Raw genomic sequence first — 13,361 nt, 5'->3', positions numbered from 1 at the left:
ACTTTGTCTTAAACCACTGTCTTATTTCATTTATTTCTTTCGTGTAAAGATAACTTCGAGGGATAATGAAGTGAAAAAATGTGAATTATCAGGATTTTATGAAACTCACTGCATTCCACTTGTCAGTCCAAATATAAAATTAATTGATGGAGAAAGTAAAGAGAATTAGTTTGAGCCTTATTCAGAACTGGGCTGACACACTAAGCAGACCTTTAGACCCCATGAACTTTGGAGGTTTGTAGAAATCCTTTCTGTGGACCTAAAACCAAGTGGAATTACAGTTATTAACATTGATCTGTGAGGACAGGCCTCACAGCATCAATATCTAAATAAGCAGGCATATAGTCCAATAGAGGTAGTCACTAACTCTCTTTGATTATATATCACCTTAAATACTATTTATGCCAATGTGCATATTTTTTTGTTCAGTGAGTTTACTTTCACATTGATTCCAAAGATGAATTTGAAATCTGGTGTCAACTATTTTTAACGCTTTATTTTATATCAGTAAATAACTTTATTTCTCTATATAAGTATGCAATAATCAACATTTTGGTAGAGGAAAATATTTTAGAATCATGTAAGAAAAAATAATCACCCATGTAATTTTCCAATCAGTTTTTTAAAAAAATTCAAATATATTTTCACTATTTAAATAGTTATGTATTTGGATGCATTGAATAATTTTAATAGCAGTTTTGTATATAGTACTATCTTAGAGTTGCTACAAAAATAAACTTGTTAAATTGCCAAAATCAATTGCCAATTGAAGAACAAATTAATTGAACAAATGCTTTCCGTGTTCCTTCCCATCAGATTTAGCTATTAGTTTATATTATATTGAACAAGTATGAATCAAATTGCATGCTTTTCTTTTATACTTAGAAACCTTTTATATATATGGATTATTTTTACAAAGGCATCTGTGAAGCAGCTTGCCTCTGTATCATTCTGTTTTATCAAAGCTTAAGCAAACTTGCCAATTTAACAAAAGTAATTCAATTTTAAATGGTGTAATTCTTTGTTATTAAAAAGTATCAAAAGTAATAAAGTTTCCATTGTTAACTTTGGCTCTAAGACAACAATATTTAATGATGGATAAAATCGTATGGCTTTGTATTGCTTAAGTGCATTTGTATGTCTTTAATATGTATTGCAATATATTTTCCATTTCTTTGTATTCTGGTTAGTGTGCTCCTTTGGATTTGGCTGCAGCAGATTTTTTTAAAAAACAAAACTTAATTCAATTGTAAAGAATTTTCTGTAAACATTTAGTTGCTATGTAATATTGTACAATATGTTTTAAAATAGTACATATTTGTATATGAAAGGAAACCATGTTGAAAAGCTTTTTTAATTTATTTTATGTTTGGCTGCAATTTCTTTCCCCCTTTTTTGCGCAGTTTCAATTTTTGGTTGCAGTAATGTTTATTGAAGACAGCCGAGGAGTAATAATATGATTGTTAGTTTCCTGAACACTACAAAGCATCTGAAATGAAACTGTGAAGGGCACGTCACTACTGATATCTGAGCTTTCTTGTTTGATATTGTTTTATTGCATTAATGGCAACCTTCCTCACAATCTTTGAAAATGAATAAATTTAGTTATGTAATTAACAAAATAATTATTGTTTATTTTCTTGTTATGTTTCTTGGGAACTAAACCCTAAACAATCAGGTGTGGTTTAAAAAGTTTGCTCGTTTCCTCTCACTCTTCTGTCCCTTGGACCTATTTGCTTTTTAGCCTTATTTAGTATAATTGTTTTCTCCATTTGATCTGAAAGGTAATTTCCATTTCCATTTTTACCTTCCCTTGAATACTCTGGGGTAGGTTGCAAGGGCACTGAATAATGAGTGTCAGCAGGGTTCTATTGCAGCCAAAATCAATCCACTCAAGATCCATATGTAACACCCGATACCAAGAGCATGAGCACTACTTGAGATACTCTTTCTTAACCATATAGCCCCTCTATTTCCCTGGATGATCAAGCCCAACACAGAGAAGGTTAAATCTGAACATCCTTGATACCCATGACTTAGGCCATATGGGTGGAGCATTTATCCAAATGTGGCATCATATCAGCCATTCCATTTTTTTGTAACATTTCTATCATTACTATGAAAATGCTAAACTTGAATTAGAATATTTTTCCTGTTACTTTGCTTATTTAAGAAATCATGTTAGTCCTAAGCAGGGTATTTCTAATATCATAAAGTCTGCTGGTTATACAAAATTATGTCACCATATGACTTGTTTTGGAAGAGGTTGTAGCACTGAAATGGATGGGATCAAATCCAATTGGGAAGGTAAAGAGCATGGACAAATTTCAATCTGAATAAATGCAAGACATCTATGTCAACAGTCAAATATATTCGCAAAGTTCTAAACGAACTTCTAAAGATAAAAGGGGAAAGTATTTGTCAATAGTGATTATTGAGTATTTATTTAAACTCAAAGCAAAAGGTTAGTTAAACTTTGGCAACACACACACAAAAAGTGCTGGAGGAACTCAGCAGGATCCAGATTCCAGCATCTGCAGAATCTCTTGTGTCTCTGTTTTGCTGCTCCACTGCGAAGTCTCTTCCAGGGATACCTACCCTGAAGGAGTTTACCTCCTTTCTTCGACGGGAGTTCTGTGAGGCCCTCTCTCACTGCTCCCCCTCTGTGATCTCTGCAGCTCTCCAGCTCCTCGACCATGTGCTCACCCAGACCAGCACTTTTTGTATGTGTTGCTCAGGTTCTAGCATCTCCAGAATCTCATGTGTCTTAGTTAAACTTTGGGATTTCCAGCATCATTTGATCATAAATCACAATAAGTAATTTTAATATTGCATTATTGTTTAGAATGTTGTGCACAATTTAAATCCATTCACTACACCTTAAAAGGATACTGCTACTTTGGAAATTGGGCAAGTAAGACTGATAAAGGTTATTCCAAAAATGATGGCTCATGAATTGAACTTGCTTTCATTGAAGATAAGACAAACAATTCTGTAGATAAGTGATAAATAAAGAAATGTACTTGTATGCTTATTCAGAGAGGCAGCAACAGGTTTGCGCTCACCTTTGTCTCCATTACTCTTTAGCCCACCATATGATATTAGCCAACCTGCAGTCCGTGGAAGTCTCAGGCATGGTCTTTGTCCCTTTTCCTCTGGGCTTACAGAAACAGTAGAATATGCTCTGCACAGTTTGCTGGATACCCCAAAGTCCAGTGATTTTACTTGTATATTTTACCCACTCCTGCGCACAATGCTGTATCACTTATGAATCACAGTCTATGACTAGGTGACTCATCCATGATTATTTACATTAAATCCTGAGCACCCTGCCTGCTTTCCTAACAGCTGCAATGACGCCTTTCACTGCCAATGAATAATTTCTCCATTGTTTGACATGCACATTGGGAACTCCTCGGAGGCAAGGTTCACTCATTGCAAGGCTATGGCACTCTGTGACAATCACATGTACATCCTGTGAACAATGGATGAATGAAATCCATGCTTCTTACAAGAGCCATCAAGAACATTTCCAGTGACAGATCATGTTTGTGGTTTCCTCCAATACGTGCTAGGAGAAGTGTTGCAAGTCACTGTGTTTACTGGGTGCTGCTCAGCATTATCATGCTATCAGGGAGAGAAGAGTTCAGGCAAGGGGAGCCTTCAGCCTTATGAAGGGAAGACTCTTGTGACATTAAGGAGACTGAGTAACGTGATGAGATGTGCTAATTGGTGGCTGTTGCAGTAATTTGTCAAGATCTGATTAATGAATATCCCTGAACTGACAATCTTCAAAGCATCTTCCTAGAACTACTTTGCACACTGTAAGTCATGCCCACTGCATAACTGCCAGCCAGTCTATAAAGTTAATGCAGAACTGTCATTGCACTCATCACATATTGAATGGCAGTTTATTTTATTGCTTAATGGACAAAATCTTGATATTCATTATTATCTGCCTGATCGCTATTGGTATCTGGTTGCTGTACTCTAGTTTCTAATCTTATATTCCATTAAGGCTCTCCCTATTGGCTGCCATTTCTCACACAAAGGCATCTGAGACACCATACTATACTCTATGAGTGTAGACCTAATGAGCCCCAGTTGCACCTCCTGCAGCTCAACAGATGTCTTGTCAGGTTTCCATTACTCATATTTTTTTTATAAAAGTTGCTGAGTGGAGGCAGTGATGATGCAGCAGCATTTATTCCTCATCTTTAGTCACGCAGAGGCCATTAAAATTCATCCACTGAGTGTGGCACTGAAGTCACGTGTAAGCAAGACTAAATGGGAGGAATTCATTCCTGTCCTGAAAGATCCAAGTTAACCAGGGTTTATCTGATAATCCAGCTCCTTTCATGATTATCTTCTGGTGCGAGTCAAAAACTATAACATTTCATTGACTTCAATGTCACAAAGTATCAGGGTGGTAATGGAAGTTCAGGGTGCTATACAGAAATTATAATCACTAAGCTATTGTAAGACTATTGAACAGTTCCCTAGTATTCATTAGATGGACTCTTGACCTCACAATCTACCTTGTTATGGCCTTGCATCTTATTGTCTATCTGCACTGCACTTTCTCTGTAGCTGTGACACTTTACTCTGCATTCTGTATTATTTTACCTTATACTACCTCAATGCACTGTGTAATGAATTGATCTGTATGAACAGTATGCAAGACAAGTTTTCCACTATACCTCAGTACAAGTGACAATAATAAACCAATTCCAATTCAATTCAATTCAATTCAAGTAAATAGACTGGGTACAGATATGTGATACTGAGGCCCAACCACATGATCCATGCCAATTGCATGCTTGCTTGTGCTGTGAGACTCTTCCTCTGCATTCCTGCAGACCTCCCAAAATCCACCAGCTGATGAGAGCCTTGGACGTTCTTACATCCCCTTTGCCAGCTGTATTTGACTCACAATGACAAGCCAAAGTCAAACAGCAAGCCAAAATCAAACAGAATCTATGCTGTCAATCAACATTTACATTAATCCTATTTTATTCTCCTCACATTCCCATCATACCCCAGATTCGATCACTCACCTACACACTAGAGGCAATTTACAGTGGCCAATTAACCTACCAACCTGCATGTCTTTGGGATGTGAGAGGAAACCAGAGCACCCAGAGGAAACCATGGGGTCACAGAGAGATGTGTAAATTTTATATAGACAGCGCTGGAGATCAGGATTGAACCCGAGTCATTGGAGCTATGAGGTATCATTTCCACTAGTTGTGATACTGTGCCACCCACAGCTTGTCACAGGGACTAAAATATTGTGAAATTAAATACTTCTGCTGTCTGGGCCTTTCTAAAGCAGCTCTAACATCATCAGTACACTGTACAACCTTGCGTTATGAGGGACCGGCTCTGTCCAGCACTGTCAGGCAAAAAGTTGAGGAGCAGGATCACAAAGAGGAGGTGAAAGAAACAGAAAAGGCTGAGGAGAAAGAAATACTGCTAGTGAAGGAATAGGAACAAAAAAGGAGATGACAATATAAACAGCTCTTTCTTACCCTGGTTTTCCAGCACCATATTGTTTGTGTGCAATAACAGTGGCCTTATTAACATCAAACCGTAATCCCAGAATCCCTACCTTTCTTCTTTCAGTCTCAAATCAACTTTTTAAGAAAACCTCCCACTACTTCTAACAGCCACAATGATCCCGACTTTAAGAGGCAATGGGTCCCTTTAAGTACCACTCACTGGCCATTGTGATATCACATCACCAGCTAGATGCATGCTGCCATTGAACAACCTGAACATTGCCAATTCCTTACAGCAATCATTTACAGCAGCAGGGATTCAGTGCACCACCAGTGAACAGGAGTAGGCTAATCACATACCACAATCCCCCTGCTCATTTCAAGGGTTAGTCAATTTTATCCCTAGTGGAGCTGGAGTAAGGATTAGAGAACTTAACACAAATACTTGATTCAAGATACACACAAGCAAAACAAAATCAAAGTGAAGAATGTGTTTGAATTCCTCCAATCAATGCCAACAACTGATATTTCATTAATCATAAGTATGATGGTTGTGCTTTTTTTTCAATTGAGTCCCTTCTGGATAGTGACATGCTGCAAACTTCCCATTCATACCTACACAGGAATTAAAGCGATCCCCCCAGGAATACTCTCCATTTCCCTCCATCTCAGTAGTTGCTGCTGCAGAATATGATCTTTCATTTTATTAGCTCTGATAGATTTGTTCCTGAAAGAAGACTATGGGTCTGATTGCCTTGGTTTTTGTTTGGATAGAAACATTGCCACCCAGAAGCTTTCCTGCAGAAAATAGGCTGATCTGAAAAGCTTTTATTTGAGCAATATTGTAATCTCCGTCAGAGGAGATTAGGGTAGATATGTGTATCTCTTTTTAAGAGTTGGTGGTCTTCGCGTAACTTGAGAAGTAACAGCAAATGAGATTAAGTGCAGTCAATTAGAAACGGGAAAAAAAATTAAATAGTGAATTAAAAAGGAATTGAATGGAGTCAGCAACAATGACTGAAATTAAATGAGAAGGCAAAAGAAATCCACAAGGATCATCCTCAGAAAGAAAAAGGGAAATTAGGGACAAATAGAAAGTGAAATTTAATATCATACATCCTATCTTTGAAATCTTTTCTCTACCCAATCTATTCAACCACTTGCACATTTTGTAATGAGTAGAGCTGAACTTTACAAAACAAATGGCGTAATTATGAACCTATGAGAGGATTAGAACCTATTGTGCTCTCTTTTCATCCTTTCAACTATGACCCAAGGTTTTGTCTTGCATCACTCACCTTCAGTTACCTAATTCTACCACCAGAGGTCGGCAGGAACTAACTCTGCCACGGTATTAATCTTAATGGAATTACATTCAATCTGTCAGGATTTTCTTCATTACTGGTATATTACAAGTACTTTGACTTTTGATTAGCAATAAATATATTCATGATAAACTTAGCACCAGCAAACAAAAAATTAAATGCATGCCTTTCTTAGAAAAATATTAACAATTTAGAGTTTAGCTTCCAAATGGAAAGTAAACTCATTTCATTTCAAAATATTATTGGATAATCTCTTTTCAAATATGGCTCTTTTATTCTATTTAGCACTATCAGAAAGACCTTTAAGAGGTTTAATTTTATGTGTGTTACGAACTCGGTGAATGTCCCTTCAAGATAGAGTTAGGTGTGTGTGTGTGTGTGTGTGTGTGTGTGTGTGTGTGTGTGTGTGTGTGTGTGTGTGTGTGTGTGTGTGTGTGTGTGTGTGTGTGTGTGTGTGTGTGTGTGTGTGTGTGTGTGTGGCGTGCTTACGTCAACCAAAGATAAAAGACGTAATGACATTGTTGAAGAAGTCAGTCGAAGTCAGTCAGAAGAGAGAAAGAGAAAAGAGAGAGAGAGACGCCAGCCTGCTAGTTTTCTCTATCGATGGATGAGAAACAATAACTGTGTCTGTTACTACAATCCACGTATGGAAATTGGAAGTAATCCGGTGGAGTTCACTTTGTCATTAACCTGTAGAGGGAAACAGGTATTTGTGTGGACGGCCACGATACGGATGCTTTTCGGGGTGAGGAAGTCACTACCGTAAACACTGAGGTGTCGTTTGGGTTCCATCGTGGAACATTTGGATTTCGTAATTACTCTCTCTATGTTCTCTACATCTACGTCTTATCTTCAGACAACGGTGGTTGTTGAAGAAGCCTTTGCTCATGTTTCACCTTACGGCTTGCTGAACTGAACTTTGAAAACTATTCCTGGACTTGGAGTTTGGGAATTTGCCACACACACACAACGAGTTTAGTTTTTGGGGTTAATGTTCAAGATTTAACATTTTTACTTCTAACATTCTAACATTTTTACTTTTATTTTTCTTATTGTCATAAGTAGTTATTAATAAAATAGTTTTTAACATGTATACATCTTGGTGTGTTTATTTTGTTGCTGGTTCGTGACATGTGTCAGTTCGATCAACTTTGACTAAGGGCCCTTGACAGGCATTGGATCTTGTGTTTGCTTTTAAGAAGAATTTAATCCCTGCCTCCAGTACGTGCCCTAGAAATGCTTTTCCTGCTGTTCCAGATAGGGTTGACAACTTCTTTCCAGTGTGGAATATGGCACCTGTGGTACTGAAGCAATTGCAGATGTTTTGAAGATGGCAGAGGACTCCACCCTGAACAACAAATGACTGAAGGAATATTCGGTTGAACTCAGAAGTTTATGGCCAGTGCATGATTCATGGGAACAGATATTGGTAGCCCTCAGCTTTGTACACCACTTGCAAGAACTGGGAATAGCTGTTTCAGAGGATACCACATTTAAAACAACCTGATCAGAAAAGAAAACCATGTATCTTGTCATGGCTTCAAATTACTTCAAAATGTTGTCTATTACTCCTTCATGCCAAACCATCACAAGACTATATAACTCCTTTTTGGCATTCCATGCATAATCCATTTCTTAGGAGAGCACATCCACAAGACAGAATGTACTACTAGAAATATCTTCCAAAGCCATAAATCAAGTCAGTTGGATGATGTAATCAGATACTGGCTTGCAGATTGTTACAAGGGTTGTCAGCATACATCTTTTTCTTTGACTTCCATCCTCTTAAGAACCTTTTCTGCTGCTACAAAGATGTATGCTCCAAGAGTACCACCTGTAAAATGTCCTCCCAGCCAGTCTCCCTTAAAATTCCAAGAAGCTTTGCTTAGCTCTATGAAGCTGCCTATCTGGGTCGCAGTACATCAATGCCATCTTCTTAAAATTTATGCTGACCACCCTCTGAAAATTCTCCCTGTCCTCCATCTCTCAGAGGACAAGAATATTGATAGGACTGTTATGAATTATTATGTGGGTTCCTTAATTGATGGGCAGAAACACCAGCCCTGGCATTTTTTTTAATGTGCCTAATGTTGCTAAAGCGCAAACTATAAAAAAATGCATGTTGTTGTATGTTCCTGCATTTGGAACCTGATCATAATATTTATGTGTCATGTCTTCAAAGTTACAAATTACATTTGTGAGCTAAGATGACATTGTTGGCTGATATTAGCCTCAGATGCACTAAGACAAATAACAATGCACTGTGCTGGCATTACTGTGCTAGAAGCTCATTGTCAGTACCTTACAAGTAGAGGTGCCTTGGTGTTATTAATATCTACATATAAATGATATTGTCTATCAGAATCTAAATATTTCTCTTCTGGGACAGTACAGAAATATTCAAATATTGCAGAATATTGTTGAGTTCTAGTTTAATATTAAATGTCATTTACAATATAAACATTATATTTATGTCCAAAAGATACTCAGTTCCAGATATTCAGGTGCATGAAGTTACAACAATAAAACAGCACAAATAAGCTTGAAATATTTTTGGAGTTTATCATTAAGTAGGAAACGTTTAGCAGCCAAATAAATGGTTTCAGTTTTATAAGGATTATTTACATGGATAACACACTTTCAGAGGAACAATCACATCAAATCCACTGGGTGATGATTAAGAGGAGGAAATTTGCATGATAATTTAAGGCATTTCACTTTAATTATCAACTCCTACATTCTGCAAGCAAACTGGATTTGGAATAGTTTAGTTGTTTAAAGGAAGCAATTTTAATTTGTCTGACTCAAAGTTATCAAGATTGAACTGCTGCAAGGCTTTATACCACAAGATGACCAATGTACAAGCGGCAAAGTAATTGATGAATTAGAATAAGTAGTTAATATGTCTAATGGGTGACTTCACCTTGTAATCTGCAAACAATAATTACTGTAACAAATATTCACCATCTGTACTCAGTGGGTGGACACTGGATACTCCCTTTAAGCAACAAATGATAACTTTGAAAAAGGCAGTCTTCAGGTATTTATAACAATTGAAAGTAGCAGAAATGTACACTGCCACAATCTGTAAAGTGGCCGCCCAGCATATCCTTCACTTTACCATTACAATTGAGCCAGGGCAATCAACTCTAATTCAATGAAGAGTGCAGGAGGGCAAACTGAGAGCAGTGCCAGGCATACTTCAGAATGACGAGTCGCCAGTCTAGTGAAGCGACAATGCAGGACGATTTGCATGCTGAACAAAACGGTATGCTATAGACAGGGCTAAGTGATCTCACAACCAATGGGTCAGATCAAAGCTTCACAAGCCTACCGCATCTCATCACTAATAGTGGTGGATAATTAAACAGCTAACTGGAGGAGGAGGAGGCTCCAGGAACATCCCCATCCTTATTGGTGGTGGGGCCCAGCACGTGAACATTAAAGAAAAGGCTGAGCATTTGAAACCATGTTTAGCCAGAATTACTAAATAGATGAATCATCTTAGCTTTCTGCTCAGAGATATAGAACAGCATAGCACAGTAACAGGCCCTTTGGCCTGCAATGTCTGCACCAAAAACAATGTCAAATTAAACTAATTCTCTTCTACTTGTACATGATCCATATCCCTCCATTCCCTACATATTCATGTGTCTTTCTAACAATCTCTTAAACACCATTATTGTATCTGCTTCCACCACACCCCCCAGCAGCCTGGTCCAGGCACCTACCACGTCAGGTGTAAAAAACTTGCCCCGCACATCTCCTTTAAACTTACCACCGTCTCACCTTAAAAGCATGTAGTCTAGTGGAGATCCACTAGCGGCAGAGGCCAGAAAACATGGTAACAGGAAACAGCTGAGAACACTGGTTACAGTAAAAGCTATGGGACTAGATGACATCCCAGCTATAATAATGATGACCTGCGCCCCAGAACTGGCTTCCTCTCAAGCCAAACTGTTCCAGTAGAGTTACACCCGGCATCAAGCCAACAATGTGGAAAATTGCCTATTCAGGGACCAATCTTATCAAGCTAATTACTACCCTATCATCCTACTCTCAATCATCAGCAAAGTGACAGAAGCTGTTACCAACAGTGCTATCAAGTGGCACTTACTCACCAATAAGGTATTGATCGAGGACCAGCTTGGCTTTCACCAGGACCACCTCACTCCCTGTCACATCACAGTCTTGGTCCACACATGGACCAAAGAGCTGAATTCTGGAGGTAAAGGCAATAGTGACCACCCTTGACATCAAGGCACTATTTGAATGAGTGTGGCATCAAGGTGCACTGGTAAAAGTGAAGTCAATGGACATCAAAGGTAAAACACTCCAGGCGTTTTTTAGCCATACTTTGCACGAAGGAAGTTGGTTGTGGTTGTCGACGGTCAATCATTCCAGCTCCAGAACATCGCTGCAAGAGTTCCTCAAGGCAGTGTCCCGGACCCAACCATCATCAGCTACTTCATTAATCACCTTCCTTCCATCATTAGGTCAGAAGTGGGGACTGTACAATGTTCAAGTCCATTCACAACTCGTCAGCAAATAAAACAGCCCATGCCTGTAATCAGCAAGACCTTGACACATTCAGGTATGGATTGATAGGAGGCAAATTGTATTCATACCAGGTAATATCATCTCCTGCATGAGAGAGTGTAACCATTGAGGCTTGACATCCAATGGCATTACCATTGCTGAGTTCCCCACCATCAACACCCTGGAAGTCACTATCACCAGAAGCTGAATTGGACCAGCCACATAAATATTGTGGCGACAAGAGAAGATCAGAAGTTGGCTATCCTGCTGCAAGTGTCTCACCTCATGACACCCCAAATGCCCTTCCACCCTTTACAAGGCACATCAGGAGCACGATGAAATAATCTCCTTTTTTCAGGATGAAAGCAGCTCCAGAAAAACTCAAGAAACTTGGCTTCATTGAAGACAAAATGGCTTGTTTGATTGACTCCCAATCCATTATCCTAAACATTCAGTCCCTCCACCACCAGAGCACCTTGCCTGCAGCGTGTACCATTTGTGGTTACTCACCAAGGTATCCTAAAAGGACCTTCCACACCCATAACCTTTGCCAAAGAAGGGCAGCAGGCACATGAGAGCATCACACTTGCAGGTTCCCCTCCAAGTTGCACACCATTCTGCCTTGGCATTTTATCATTGGTCCTTCACTGATGCTGCATCTAAATTCTAGAACTGCCTTTCTTCACCAGAAGGACTACTGTGGTTTAAAAAGGTGGCCCACCACTACCTGCTGTTAGGCATAGGCAATAAATGGTGGCCCTGCTAGTGACATCTAGATCCTGGTTCTATTACTGGCCACCCTGCCTTCAGCTGTCAAAGCACGAAGCTCTGAAATTGCCACCTTCACCTTTCAACACCTTTTTCATCCTTTAAGATCCCTCGAAGACCTCCCACTACATCAAAGCCCTTGGCCATCTTATGTGTGATGGAGTTAATTTTGTTTAATTTGGCTCCTGTGCTTTCTCACTATTATAGGTGCTCTCTGAATTGAAGCTTTACTACAGGATTCAATCATTACTTTTGGCTATCATTCCCACCTCCAACCAGAGGCAAGTTCCCATTTGTTGTATTACCAAGATGTTTTACAGAGGTATGAAGAATAAATACTGCTGTCAGAAAAAAAACTGGTTCAAAGAACTTGTTTTTAATTAGTATTTTAAAGAAAGAGAAGGGGGTTGAGAGGAAGAAGGGTGAGGGGGTTGCATTCCAGAGAGTCACATCAAGGTGCTGAGGGAAGCTGTCGATGACAAAAGGGTCTGGCCAGTGAGTTGCAGGACTGAAAGGGAGAATATGAACAGAACCAGGGATGGAAATGATGGGTGAAGTTAATGCATTGTAAGATGGGATGCTTGTGTCACCAAGTAGATTGTCAATGCAATTGTTGCTGGAGGTTATATAGACACAAAGAAGTTGCAAATGCTCTTTACAAAGAATACAAAAATGTGTGCTTTAGTGTTAAGCTTGCAGGTGCATGCAGGATTAAAAGAACACATTGGTCCAGACCATGCTGCATTTTGCTTTCATCCACTAATACCCGACTGTAAGTTCCCAGTTAGATGCGTTGCTGCCAGTATCTCTCTGGAGTGCTTTTTTTCACTTGGGCAATTATATGGTAGACTGTCACAGAAAAGGATTACTCGGACCCGGAGGGCGTCTGCTTCAGAAAGCCTTTATTGTAGCATGATATCATGGAGAGCTCAGACCCCGAAAAGCGGAGTTCCGAAACTCTGCTCAGCAAAGGATTACACTCATTTTTATAGTTAAAATATACGTGACAAAGAGCATTTACACAAAACATTTACACAAATACAAGAGTTTCACAGCATGTTCTAGGTGATAACCCGAAGCAGCTATCAGCTTAGAAGTTACTCTGCCTGCAGCGTTAGGATAGATTATAGAACAATGATTCCAAAGAAAGATAGGTTCCCACGTCCTTCTTATAGTACAAGCAAGCATGGGAGTCAGTTACTTATACAGTAGCTAGGCACGGTCAGCT

The sequence above is a fragment of the Pristis pectinata genome, chromosome 2 (genome assembly GCF_009764475.1).
Source record: "Pristis pectinata isolate sPriPec2 chromosome 2, sPriPec2.1.pri, whole genome shotgun sequence".
Lineage (NCBI taxonomy): Eukaryota > Metazoa > Chordata > Chondrichthyes > Rhinopristiformes > Pristidae > Pristis > Pristis pectinata.
This window is presented reverse-complemented; position numbering follows the sequence as displayed.